Source organism: Aptenodytes patagonicus, chromosome 1 (assembly GCF_965638725.1).
Source record: "Aptenodytes patagonicus chromosome 1, bAptPat1.pri.cur, whole genome shotgun sequence".
Classification (NCBI taxonomy): Eukaryota; Metazoa; Chordata; class Aves; order Sphenisciformes; family Spheniscidae; genus Aptenodytes; species Aptenodytes patagonicus.
The window spans coordinates 48,586,752-48,599,737 of record NC_134949.1 but is presented as its reverse complement, the minus strand read 5'-3'; the positions used below and the strand labels follow the sequence as shown (position 1 = coordinate 48,599,737).

General features: G+C 41.7%; 1 long non-coding RNA gene across 1 annotated transcript; it reads right to left on the bottom strand.

Moving 5' to 3' along the window:
* Nucleotides 1-19: 19 nt before the first annotated feature.
* Nucleotides 20-5,339, bottom strand: LOC143158241 (uncharacterized). The gene is made up of 2 exons (XR_012994937.1): nt 4,354-5,339; nt 20-338 (listed from the first exon to the last, which is right to left on the bottom strand). It is a non-coding gene; the product is annotated as an uncharacterized LOC143158241 (long non-coding RNA).
* Between the last annotated feature and the right edge of the window lie 7,647 nt (nt 5,340-12,986).

Here is a 12,986-nt window from a genome sequence, read left to right as displayed (position 1 = left end):
TCAGTAACAAATACACGACTACAGCTTTTAAGACATGTCTTTATTTACCGTTAGATACATTCAGAGAAAAGGATAGAGATGTTTCCCCAAAGCATTTCTTCAACTGAGTTAGTTCTCTGAGGCTTTAGGTACGATGATGACGCGCATCTTGAAAATACCATAAATTCCATCAGGTAGGGCTCACAGATACCGTTCCTGAGCAGTGAGAAGCTAAAGAACGAGCCGGTAACGTGTAGCTGGTTCTTTACTTTGGAGCCAGAGTCTTCTTTAACCTGTGCATGATGGTATTAGAGAGCATGAGAGCTACGCATCAGCTACGCTCGACAGGATCCAAATAACTAACAAGAGAGAAAGAAGAATATCAAACGAGAGGTTACAGGAAATTGCACTAAGCTAATCACTAGCTCACAGAGGTGGGAGGAAGAGAACGGCAGTGCCGTTCCCTGGGCTTACACACGAGCAGCTAAAACATTCTTTCTGTTGCCTTTCCAGGTGAGGGTACTACAACTCCTACAAAACGTACTAACACAAAAAGGGGCGCAGAGACTTCCGGAAAGAGAGCACCAACAGAGCGTATTCCCAGAACAGATCACAGATCCTTTGAAAATGGAGGTAATATACTTCAGCATCAGCTTCTGCTTGCTGGACATCTGGTGGTAAATAACTGAACATGCACGCATTAAACCTCACCATTTCGTATTTGAGGTATTCTTTGTTCTTTATGTGCTAGAGGCTCTTTCCCATGCTGCACCGTTAGTTATAACAATCAAAAACACTGTTTATGATTCTGCTTGGTTTAGGATTATTAAAAAAAAAAAAAAATCCTCTATGCTGATGGCAATTGATTTTTTTCCTGCTTAATTTTGGAAAAGAAATGGTTCTGTGGAGTTATAAAAAAGAAATGCCTACAGAATAATACCCTTCGTTACTAGGTCTGTTGACATCGGAGGTAAAGCTACTATAGGAAGGATGACTCTTGAGCCATTCATCGGTGTTTCCGCAATGCAGTTTGTCAGCATGTCAGCAATGCCAGTCCAGCTGTTAAAACTATGTGTGGGCCCATGCCGTAAACTGTATCACTGAAGTGCCTGAGGATTAAAATAATCCTTTTATAAACTGAAGTTATTTTTTATGCCACGTCATGTTAGTTGTTCAGTTTGCAGGACAACACATAGCTGAACTGATACAACTGAGACAGAGGCAAAGCATACCTCTCGCGCAAGGGATGAGAGCTAAGCACCGGCAGACAGGAACGTGTTAACGTTCCTGTTTTGTTGCTAACTGAGTCACCTTGTAACGACACGCAGTTCAAGCTCACAGGTTGTCACCCTGTGCTTTGGAGTCCGTTTGCATTGGGTTCCCACTTAGATCTCACACTGTGACTTTGGGAAAGGATTTGTTCCCCCGCGACACACGCGTAAATTGCATGCAACTTCTGATTCCCAGTCATTGCAAATGTGTACGTGGATTAAAGCAAATGTTTGTAGTTTTAAACTGTAAACCCTAAATACAGTATTCATGAAGATTTTCTAATTCATAATGAGAAGCATTCTGAGCCAGAACTGGTCAAAGCAACTGTATGAGGTCAAAGTAGTGTTGGTCTTTGTGTTCGTAGTCAATTTTTGAGTTTGCTTTCACGGTTGTGCGACCGTGAACTCTGCCAGAGGAAATCTAGCCACTTTTGCTTCCCTTTTGGGGAATGATACCTTTAGAATAATTAACAGGTAAAACCATCTTCCACCCAAGAAGACCTGTGTATGAAGTGGGAGATCAGGTTTTCAAATCACCACAGCATTTTTGGATAATGAAATTCTTGTGTGCTTTTTAGGAAAGTAAGTATGTGTTCTTTTAATCCCTCAGCAACGAACCACACTGAGCTGCTAAAGAACCATCACTGTAAAGAAGGAAAGGAAAAGAAATGGATTTCTGAGGAGCCACGAAATTCACCTAACACAGTAACAGGAAAAGGTATTTTGAGAAAACAGGTGGCTTATTCATTTCTATTTACTAAACTGGTAGATGATTTAGCACCACCCAGTTAATGTCTGTTCTTAGGGTCAAATACGGACAACCCATATTTGCATTGGACTATCCACAAAGAACATGTTTTTCATCTTGTCTTCCAGCCTCCAGTCTCCCGCAATATGTCACCTTCTGAGTAATAGCACAACATTCCTGTTTGTTTTTTCACTTCTAGGAATTCACACTTCCGACCCCACAGTGAAACCAGGTGACCGACAGAGGGGTCGGGGTAAGGATGATGGAACTGCTGCTTCTATCCCTTACGTGAGGGAAACTGGAAGAAAGACTTATTCCAATTCTTCAGGACCTCCAAGATCAGCATACGTAGTCTACCGTACTGTCACCGTCAGCCAAGAACCAACGTCCAACGGATCTACAGGTGGGCTCCTGCTTACGCAGCATTCTTAAAACGCCTCCAATTTACCTGTCTGTATTGTGCTGCTTTCGATTTTGTCCCCGCAGGTGAATGTGACGCTATTCATGCCTACCTACGGGCAAGGGTAAATTTGATCCCGCACAACTGTCCTAAGTAGATTGCAGCAGTATCCACAGGCAGAAACGTAAAGCTTTGTAAAGCTTTACAGTTAGTCAGACAGAATATTCATGAGCAGTAATTGAGCCACCGTCGCAGCAGGAATTCATTTCTCTGCCAACAAAGAGGGATGAACGCGATGATGCGCTGATGTGCACTAACGTACTGACCCCCACTATTTACAGCACCTCTTAGGTGATTTCTTCTTTTGAAGTATTTCATAAACCTCGGAATAGTCCACCTTTAGCTTCTCGTTTTGCTCTAACTATTGATAGCAATAGTACTAGAAGTAGTTTTGCAGTAGAGTTTCAGTCTCCTCTCAAGAAGCGTTTCTTGTCCAACTTTTTTCCTCCTCCCAGCAGGGGACGAATGACCTTGCTTTGCACGGCATTTTGCCACAACTAGGATTTCACTGGAGTTTTGATTGTGATGGCTTTCTGATTATTGCCATTATTTAGGATTATTTCTCACCTTGAATAAACAAGGCCTTGGGTCTAATTCAAACGTCTGTTTTCGATTTAAATGTATCGATTGAAATACTCTACTGTCCTCTTGATAGGACGTACTATGCCATCAATTTGACAAGAAGCCTACAGGTGGCATTCTGAGTCTTGTATCTTTCTTTTCGGCAGTCTGTTGCAGATGCAACCATAATTTTACACCTTTCGCTTTTTTTTAACTTGCTGCTATAGCGTCACGCAATCTAGTACCTCATTTGGGTTTTGTTTGCCTTTCTACTTTCCCTTTCCACGGTCACTCTGGATCATTGTGGTTTTTCATCTGTCACTTCATCAAGGCATTTAGTGGCAAATAATTGAAACAATCCTAAGTTGAGGAAGTGATTTCATCTTGCCAGCTGCAGTCTCCTCTCTTAAGCTGGGCTGCATCTCCACCTTGAGGTGCCTCCCTGCCTTAATTTCCAACAAAAGGAACCTCCTTCAGACAGAGTAACCCCCGCTTTAAGAGGAATAAAGTGAAGTGAAATGAATCCCGACATCACTGCTTCGTCTCGGGGACGAAGAGTTGTGGGGCTTTTCTTTTTGCTTTGAATGTCTGCTTTGATTAAATGTGGACAGATTGGTAGAGAGATTACAGAGAGAACGTTCTTAATGTGAAGAATACCTCTTACCCAATTTCCAGGTTAAGAAAAGGAGAGCACATTTCAAAAAAAAGGTGAGCAGCATTTTTGTCACAAGAGCGACCGTTACCATTTTCGCTACCTTTCTTTTCAGCAGTACCTGAGCCGTACGGTGGGAAACGCTCCAAACAAAGGAATCAGCTTGACACAAAGAGGAGATTTTGGACCCAAACGGAAAACTATGGTAATACTTACATGTTGTGTATCAACGGAAAGTTGTAGGATTATTGGGCAATTAATAATTTGAATCAGTGGCATTAAGCTGGAATTAACAGGAAACAAGAGTATTAATGAGATGAAGTTTTAACCAAATTTTACAGAAAACGGTTCGTCAGTAGGCAGCTTACTCTGGCGCAAAATCAAGTGCCAAGCACACAACCGTAATATTGCCTTGCATCTAGTGCTTGCACAGCCAGAGATGAAACAGGAGGCTGGCTTACGGGTTCACTTAATCTAACAGCAACTGATGCCTTTGGGAAGATTTTCAACACAGCAACATTCACGTTCTTCCAGTCAAGGCCGTCCGTGGCAGAACCGCCGCGTTTGGAAGATCCTGTGGGCCTGCTGAAAACGCTGCAAGATGGCAAATGATCTTTAAAGTACTAGAGAGAAAGTCTGTATTTAACACTAGCTTGTATTTCAGAGAGGAGGTATGACTCACCCGATGCATTAATTGACACCTCAGCCAACGTAATATTGAATTCACACATCAGACTGAGAGAGTCTTTCCTGAAATGGTAGCTGAAATTAAGAAACAATGCGTATGTTTTTTCTACAGACAAATATACCTCGGGATCTTACAATGCACCAACTTGGAGGAAAAAAACCCCACATGCAAAAACGTTCGCCAGGTTCAAAACAACCATTCAGGTAACTGTTTGAGAGAAATTTTTACAGTTCAGTCTTTTTAGTAAAAGTGGCATGTCGCTCCCCACCGAGGGAATGCAAAATTGCTCTTAAAACTCCCCCAACCAAAACCCGCGAGATTCTAAGCAGTGCCGAGTACTCTGACAGAGCAGTTAGTAGTTTTGTTTGTTTGCAGACATGTAATTTTGCCTGCCTAACTAGCCCGTGATTCCTAGTTTTTCCCCATATTACTGACATGAAAGCAAAAGATGTGCCCGCCTTTAAAGCGAGGAGCTACAAGAAGTGGGGTTTGGCTTGTAGCACTGGGCAAAGCAGAGCAGAGACTATATGAGCGCGATCTATTTGTCCCTCTGCTTGGCTGCTCGTGAAGCATCTGCAATAGCTGAACGATGATCAGCCGAGGTCCAAATTCATAAAAGGACTCGGGCTACAAACCCTTCACAAGATGCCCGAAGGACCGTGAATACATTTTACAGCCGTCTTGAAAGCAGAGATTAGAGCCTCTATCTCGTGTCTCGCGCCGAAAGCTTAATTCTTAAAATGTTTCTGAAAGAGCACGTAGTTTTCCTCTAATACATTATGCACAAAACGTTCTGCATATCTATTTGGACAGCAGAGCCAAGAAGACGTGGAAGCGAACAGAACAGGAGAACGATACGTAGACAGGAGAAAGAGATGAAGCGAGTGCGTCACTTCACAAGAAAAATCTAAATTGAAATACGGAAGTTATCAACTGGAAAAAACAAAGCTGATAAAATGGCAAATTCAAAAAATATGTTGGAGGAAGTACATTGTAACATTTAGAAACTGATTAAAAATTAAAAAAGTGTTCTCTGTATGGTCACATATCCACTAAGTTTAGTCTGTTACAAAAATCTGACACTTGAAATGATTTTTATAGACTATGGCTGTACACCAGAAGACTGATAGTAAAAGATGTCCTTAGAGAAAAAAGTCCCCAAGTAGAGCCTTCCCCTATTTTATCTGACAGATGTTTTAGTGCATAATTACTAATATGAATAAATACTATTTCAGAGTTTCAGAGGACTTTTCATGTAAACAGCAATAGTAATGCATTCTAGAAAGTAGATGTGTTTGTGTGAAAGCCAGATTCTCTAGCTGTTTGCCAGACGTTTGGGGGCTCACTCTGAGTTTGATCTTGAGATTTTGCACTTTTAGCAGGGCAGCAGAACTGTGTTGTGAACTAAATGAACTTCACAAGAAAACTCTCAGAATTAACTGAAATATGGTTTTACACACTTTGTAAACTAAAGTATAAAAGCTTGGGTAAAGCCTGAGTGGAAGACTGATAAAAAGAACACTTTAATATTGCTTTCTGAATCAAGAAACCTCATACTAAATTGTTACATATATGTAACATATATGACTTCATATCTTTGTCTCAGACGTTTTTCCATTTTTGCATTTACCTGACCTTTGGTCATTCTTAGAACATCATCAGTTTTGGAGGAGAGCCCTTCAAACTTCTTTCTGTAACACTGGGACCCAGTAATTGTTTCGGTGGCACCCGTAACTGTGACTATAAAAGCGTTTTGCTTCCTTGGAGCCTTTTCTTCATCGTGACTGTTTAGAAATGAGGATGGATCAGATACCGTCCAGGGTGCCTTCTAGTTGAAATGATTCTATCGTTCTATGAGAAATATAGTCATACATTTCTCTATCCTACTTGATTGAGAATATCTTGCATAAACCTTGGGTGGTAATGGTGTAATTTTTACTCTATTTTGAAATTTAATTTTTAATAATTTAAACTTGCAAAACGCTGTAGCGGTTGTAAACAGGTATGCAGTTGGGCATCACTTTCCTTAACTGCAATAAGAATAGAAAAATCTAGAGTATCTGGTTTAGCTGAGAGTTACAAAACGGACAAGAAACATCTTTTTAAAATGAAGGACTAAGTGTATCGAAAATGTTTCCCCCCCTCTAATTAGACATTGGAGTTCCAAATCGTGGCACATGATGCCTTGCGGCAACATTTTATATGTTGTCTGCCTGAGGAAATTTAAAATCTTAATTCTGAGGGATATTGTGTCCCGTTATATGCGACCTCCTGCCTGGCCTCGCCTTTATCTAACGGTGCAGCGAGAAGAAGTTCTCATGTGAACATCCTTTTTGTTTGACAGTAGAAATGAGGAATAGAGTTGGCTTCTTTAGGAAAATCCTGTAAGAGCTCAAATGACCAACATGGGCTAACTTTTCCATGCACGGGATCTACAGGGTGTGCTAGGCCATGGTGGGAGGCCCATTCGACGTTGCACAGCTTGGGGTTCCCAGCATCTGAAGGGTCATATGATTATCTATACTATCCTCCTTTTCTTTTTAGTGTGATCTCAAACACCCAGCATCTTAAGAGATGCTTTATAGAATCTGAGCGCCTTTGCAACTGGGATCATAAAGAACTAGCACCTTCTGGTGCAATTTAACCCACCTCCCCACCCTGAAAAGCCAACCCAACAAGCCAAAGCCAAAAGAAAATAGTTTTCTAGCACGTTAACACGCCAATATTCCCAGCAAAGGATCGAGCTAAGTGGCAGGCCCAGCTCAAGGGAAAGACAAATAAATGCAGGAGGAGAAGGACGTGGCCATGAGGGCAATACTTGGCTGATCCTGGATTGTTGTGGAACCGCAACCTCAGTACACTATCTCTTCCCTTTTCACTGGAGCTTCCTGTAGAGAAATTACAAATGCTGTTCTCTTAGTCATCACTTGCTCAACCTGGCTAGTCACAGACACTAAGAAATACCTCATCATTATACAATAAATACATGGCTCAACGAGATAGTAACAGTTCCTGCCAGCTCTCAACTGCTCTTGGCCGAAACCAGCGGAAGGGAAGGGATCAGTGCTTTGTGTGGTCAAACCCTTATCCAAGACTTCCCTTTCACAGCTTCAAAGGCACTAAGACCCACAAAAACAACAAAAAATACAGGCGTGTTTTCCAGACCACAGACGCATCCCCTATTACGTTCCTTAATCCCCTCCTGCCTGGTTGTCTCTGGCATGAGGGCCCCAAAGAGGAGCCCAAGGAAAGGGAGGATATTCAGCATTTCATGCAGGGAGGCCCTCAAGACTGCGTGTCTGTGTTTTCACATACGCGCTGCATGACACGTCCCCCACGCTGGCTTAAACTAACAGCACTTGAAAATAAACCCTGAGATAACGAGCCAAAGAGCAGAGGCAGAGGGTTGCTGAGGGAGAGTTGAACTTGCCCTGGTATTTTGTATGCATATGCATAATCTGCTGCTGAATTGAAAGGCCCAAGGGAAAGAAATTACTTGTGGCTTTCACCTTATACATGTTAAAACAATGCTAATGTTTTTCCAGATGGTACTGCTAAAAGCACATCAGACATCCAGTGTAGGTGAATCATATTAGATAGTAAAGAGATTAACAGTGGTACCTCCTGTGTTTTATGAAAAGTTTGCAAAGCTTCCAGCCTGAGATCCTGCATTTCTGAACAAACTTATATGGCTAAATTAAACCCTCTAACTCCCAGCATCTTACCAGCACTGATATTTTAAATAAGCTGTTTATTAACTAAGGTAGTAAAGTCTATCTCAAATCAATATCCTAATGAGAAAAAAATTGGTTCTTGTAAAATAAATACTGAACACAACTTCCCTGGGAATTGTAGAGATTACTTAAAAAAGAAGGATTTTAACAGTTTCCTCATAGTGAAGATATTTGCTGATAAAAGCTACCTTGTATAGCAATGCTTTATGTAAATATATATATTTATTTAAAAGAAAAATTGAGTCTGTAAATTATTTAACTGACTCTGCAGTCACTAGGGGTCAGTGCAGTCACAGGAATGGGGTCGAACAACGCCCAGGAGTCAACCTTCATTAGCGTGCGCTTGATTTCAGCTCTCCAGAGCTAAAGCCTCTCTGCAGTGTTCTGCAACGGCTTTAAATTAAGAGAAAAGGGCCCAACAGGCTTGTTATGCTTCCTAATGGCCAACTCAGGGGAGAGTTACAGCAACCCATACTCAAAATCGCTAAATAGCTATTTTTTGTCTCTTAAAACACAGTGATGAGGTAATCCTACTTCTCCCTCATCCTAGATACTTTCCAAAAGGCATTTCTGTTACCTCCTGATCTGGACAGCCTTCACCACAGCTTCTTCTCAGGGAAACAGTCTTTGAAAAGAGGTGTTCCCAGACTGAGAGTCTCCTTTAACCTTTCCAGTCTGGAAACCTTTTAGATAATTTTAAATGTCTTTCCTTTTCACATTCTGTTTTTTTTTACAAGTGAAAATAATGATAGGAACATACTACTGTGGTTTGTAATATTTGAGGCACACGAGAGTACAACTATTATGCTTAAAATACAAAGGAAGTCCTGCTGCTTCTTTCCTCTTTTTATTTCCTAAGAAAAAAGCAGTTAGGCAGAACTAAATATTAAAATTTACAGCACCTTTTGAGAAGGTAAGGTGAACATCCAAGACTCTTTACTTGGTTTAAGAACACATATACAAAAGACACTTATGGGGTTTTTATGACACATTTTTCTTCCCCTGGACAAAAGTGATGTCTTCAAAGGTTGGTATCCTTGTTGTTGCTGTTCATGCATGATGAAGGTTTATTAATGAATTTCCACTGTAAGGATAGAATGTGCTTCTTACATCTTCACAACTCCTGCCCCCCAGGAAAATCTGCAAGGCAGATTTTGAAGATTATACTGCCTCAGTGGAGTATGCACCAAGCACAACATACTCTGACTTGACCCATGGTAATTCTGTTGACTTCAACACAATTATTCATATTCTTAAATTCAAGTGTATTTTGACTGATCACAGCAGAGTGGCTTCCAAGGTTTTCATTACAGTATGCATTGCAGCCTGCCAAATTGATATTGCTCTTGGAGATGAATGAGGATGTAAAATCCAGCAAGACTTTTGAAGCAAAATTTGCAAACTGGGCAAATGTAGTAGAGAATTGTAGGAGGAACAATAAATTATGCAAACGTGACAATCAGTTGCAAGTTAGATAAAACATGCCTCATACCTGCTTTTTCAGTTGGCCGGTGCCAATCAAAACCTTTGTTCTGTTGGCATAGGGAGTACCTGAGGGTGCAGGGAAGGCAGAAGTCTTGAATAGGTTGTGCTCATAAGTACCAGACCATTAACGTTCAGAAATGAAATATTTGTTTTGGGGGATTATTCAGTTTATTCCATTATGTTTACATCTGTAGGCCTTTCTCATAGGCCAAAGCACCTGTCAGCAGGAATAGTGCCAGCACAGCTTGGACGGATGGACTTTTGAACTAGACACTGATATGACTTCTCATGTCACTGCCAGCTGTCAAGAGAAGTCTTGAGGCTGTTAAAGAACTAAACCTGAATAGTTTGTGGCTGTATTTTTGTAGCCAGTATAAGGAATTGAAAAATATGATAATCAAAACATTTTGCAAATTACTTAAAATTGGATCTTTGGGAGAGAGAGTTGTTCAACGTTTTGTGCAGTGACAATCATGTATTCCTTAGTGAAAATACTACATGACAGTAGCACTGAGATTCCTGGTACACTAATAGTAAAATTTCCTTCAGGTAAGGCAGCTGCAATGTTTCAAGTCTGGAAACTGGCAGATGTTTAGCATTTCTTACCTTGAGGCCACAGATACCTGCTGTTTGATTTAAGGCATTAGAAAAACTATCAGCATGGCTTGAACTGAAGTTGCTGTAAAATAAATAGCCACAGCAGTTGAACTCTCCTGATTTCCTATTGTTTTATTTGCCCTAGAGTGCACTGCACTATTTTAAAGTGACACACCTCAGGGATTCACAGCAGACTCTCCTCCTCTTATTCCAGCATGATTGATCCAACATTTGGTTTGCTGGAAAAAGCTGTTTTAAAAGCCATTATTTTAACATCTCTAGGATGGTACACACTAACGTTATTTAAAAGACAAGGAATAGTAGTGCATAAGATCTACTCTAATAGACTAACAACCACTTTTTATTAGGGTACATAGTGGAAATAGGTTTTAGCTTACCAGATGTCCTCATTTTGGCTGGGATAGAGTTAATTTTCTTCCTAGTAGCTGGTACAGTGCTGTGTTTTGGATTTAGGGTGAGAATAATGTTGATAACACACTGATGTTTTAGTTGTTAACTAGTACTTACACTAAGTCAAGGAGTTTTCAGCTTCCCATGCTCTACTGATTGAGAAGGCTGGGGGTGCACAAGAAGCTGGGAGGGGGCACAGCCAGGACAGGTGACCCAAAGTGGCCAAAGGGGTATTCCATACCATGTGACGTCATGCTCAGTATATAAACTGGGGGAAAGCTGGCCGGGGGGGACACCACTGCTCGGGGACTGGCTGGGCATCGGTCGGCGGGTGGTGATCAATCGCATTGTGCATCACTTGCTTTATATAGTCTTTTATCATCATTATTATTATTATAATTATTATAATTACTACTACTACTATTTTATTTTATTTTATTTTATTTTGATTATTAAACTGTTCTTATCTCAACCCACAAGGTTTTTTTTCACTTTTACTCTTCCGATTCTCTCCTCCATCCCACCAGGGGGGGAGTGAGCGAGCGGCTGTGTGGTGCTCAGTTGCTGCCTAGGGTTAAACCACAACAGTCTTTTTTGGTGCCCAACGTGGGGCACAAAGGGTTTGAGATAATAACAGATTAACCAGAGCGTATTAAGGAATTTATATCTGTTAACAATTGTGGGTCACAATTTTGGTTCATCTGTTCTCAATATTGACTTGTCTAATCTGCATCGTGCTCATTTTTTTGCTGTACATGTTAAAGATTGATGTTGGTTTTTGCAGTTTGCTGTGGTCTGCAGTGATTGGTGATGTTTTGCCTGGGAGGTTTGTTATTAAAACACTGGCCTTGAGCTTAATCTGGTGTTTGAGCTTTATACTGAAGTCATTACTGTACTTTGGGTACCACTTCATGGAGACAATTAGCAATTATACTTCTTCCTCTGAGAGGTTTTTTATGGAGGAAATACAGAATGGCACCTTCACTAACTTCTATGATGTTTCCTCCTTCATTACAGTAACTTTTCAGTATCTTGAACATCCTTGGGTAGTTAAGATACTTCTATTGGTATTTCTTGGGAATGTTGTTTCAGTTTTGTCTAAAGTTAATAAGCAATTTAAGAATATCATACAGAGGTCTGCCCCAAGGCTGGATAGTTATGAGTGGCAGGGTGTGTGGGATAAGATGGGCAAGTACGTAGGCCAATGGGCACCCCCAGTGTTTTGGAACTTCACCCCTGAACAAGTGCAGAATCCTGAAAAATTAGTAGAATTTTTGGAAAAAGTATGCTGTCACCCTGGCAATTCTAGGGAGACACAAATCACTGCAATGTGCTGGGGCCTGCCCATGCCTACTGAGCCCTGTTCAACACTATTCAGTACCCTCAAGGGGAAGAGAAGGTCTCTGGATTTGATGACAAAATGACAGGCACTGTGGCTATTCCAACCCCTGTGACAGGCACTGTGGCTACTCCAACCTGGGCAATAGGCCCTGCGGCTACTCCAACCCCCATGACAGGTACTGTGGTTACTCCAACCCCCACAACAGGCACTGCAGCTGAACCAGGGAACCAACCTGTCCTGAAAGAAATCTTGGAAGCCAAAGTCAGCTCATTTAGTAAGGGATGATGAAAAAGCAGGGCCATCACAAGAAAAGGAGGAGGAAAAGGAAGAACTTGTAAATGAGATGGAAACCAGCCGATCCCTATCCCTGAGTGAGCTGGGACATAGGTGAAAAGATTTCAGTCATCGTCCAGGAGAGCACATTGTCACCTGGCTGCTCCGATGCTGGGATAACAGGGCCAGTAACCTGGAATTAGAGGGCAGGGAAGCCAAGCAGATGGGATCCCTTTCTAGGGAAGGGGGCATTGACAAAGCAATTGGAAAAGGGGCACAAGTCTTCAGCCTCTGGAGGCAGCTCCTGTCAGATGGGAAGGAAAGGTATCCCTTTAAGGAAAACGTTACATATCACCCAGGCAAGCGGACCACCATGGAGAGAGGTATCCAGTACCTGAGGGAATTAACCATGCTTGGAGGTGATTTATGGTGACCTGAACAATGAGCAGCTATCCAAAGATCTAGATGAAGTCCAATGCACACGACCCATGTGGCAGAAGTTTGGAAGGAGCGCACCATTGTCATATGCCAACTCATTGGCAGTACTGACCTGGAAAGATGGAGAGGGACCAATGGTGGATGAGTTGGCTGGACAGCTCCGGCAATACGAAGAAAGTCTCTCTTCCTCCCTCATCCCAGCTGTGGAGAAACTGTCCTGGAAGGTCCAGCAACTCAAAGAGGATATGCCATAGTCCCAACCTGTACAGACCAGTATCTCATCTATTAGGAGTAAGCATTCCTCTGCTCAAGAGAGAGGATATAGAGGGTACACACCATGGGCCATC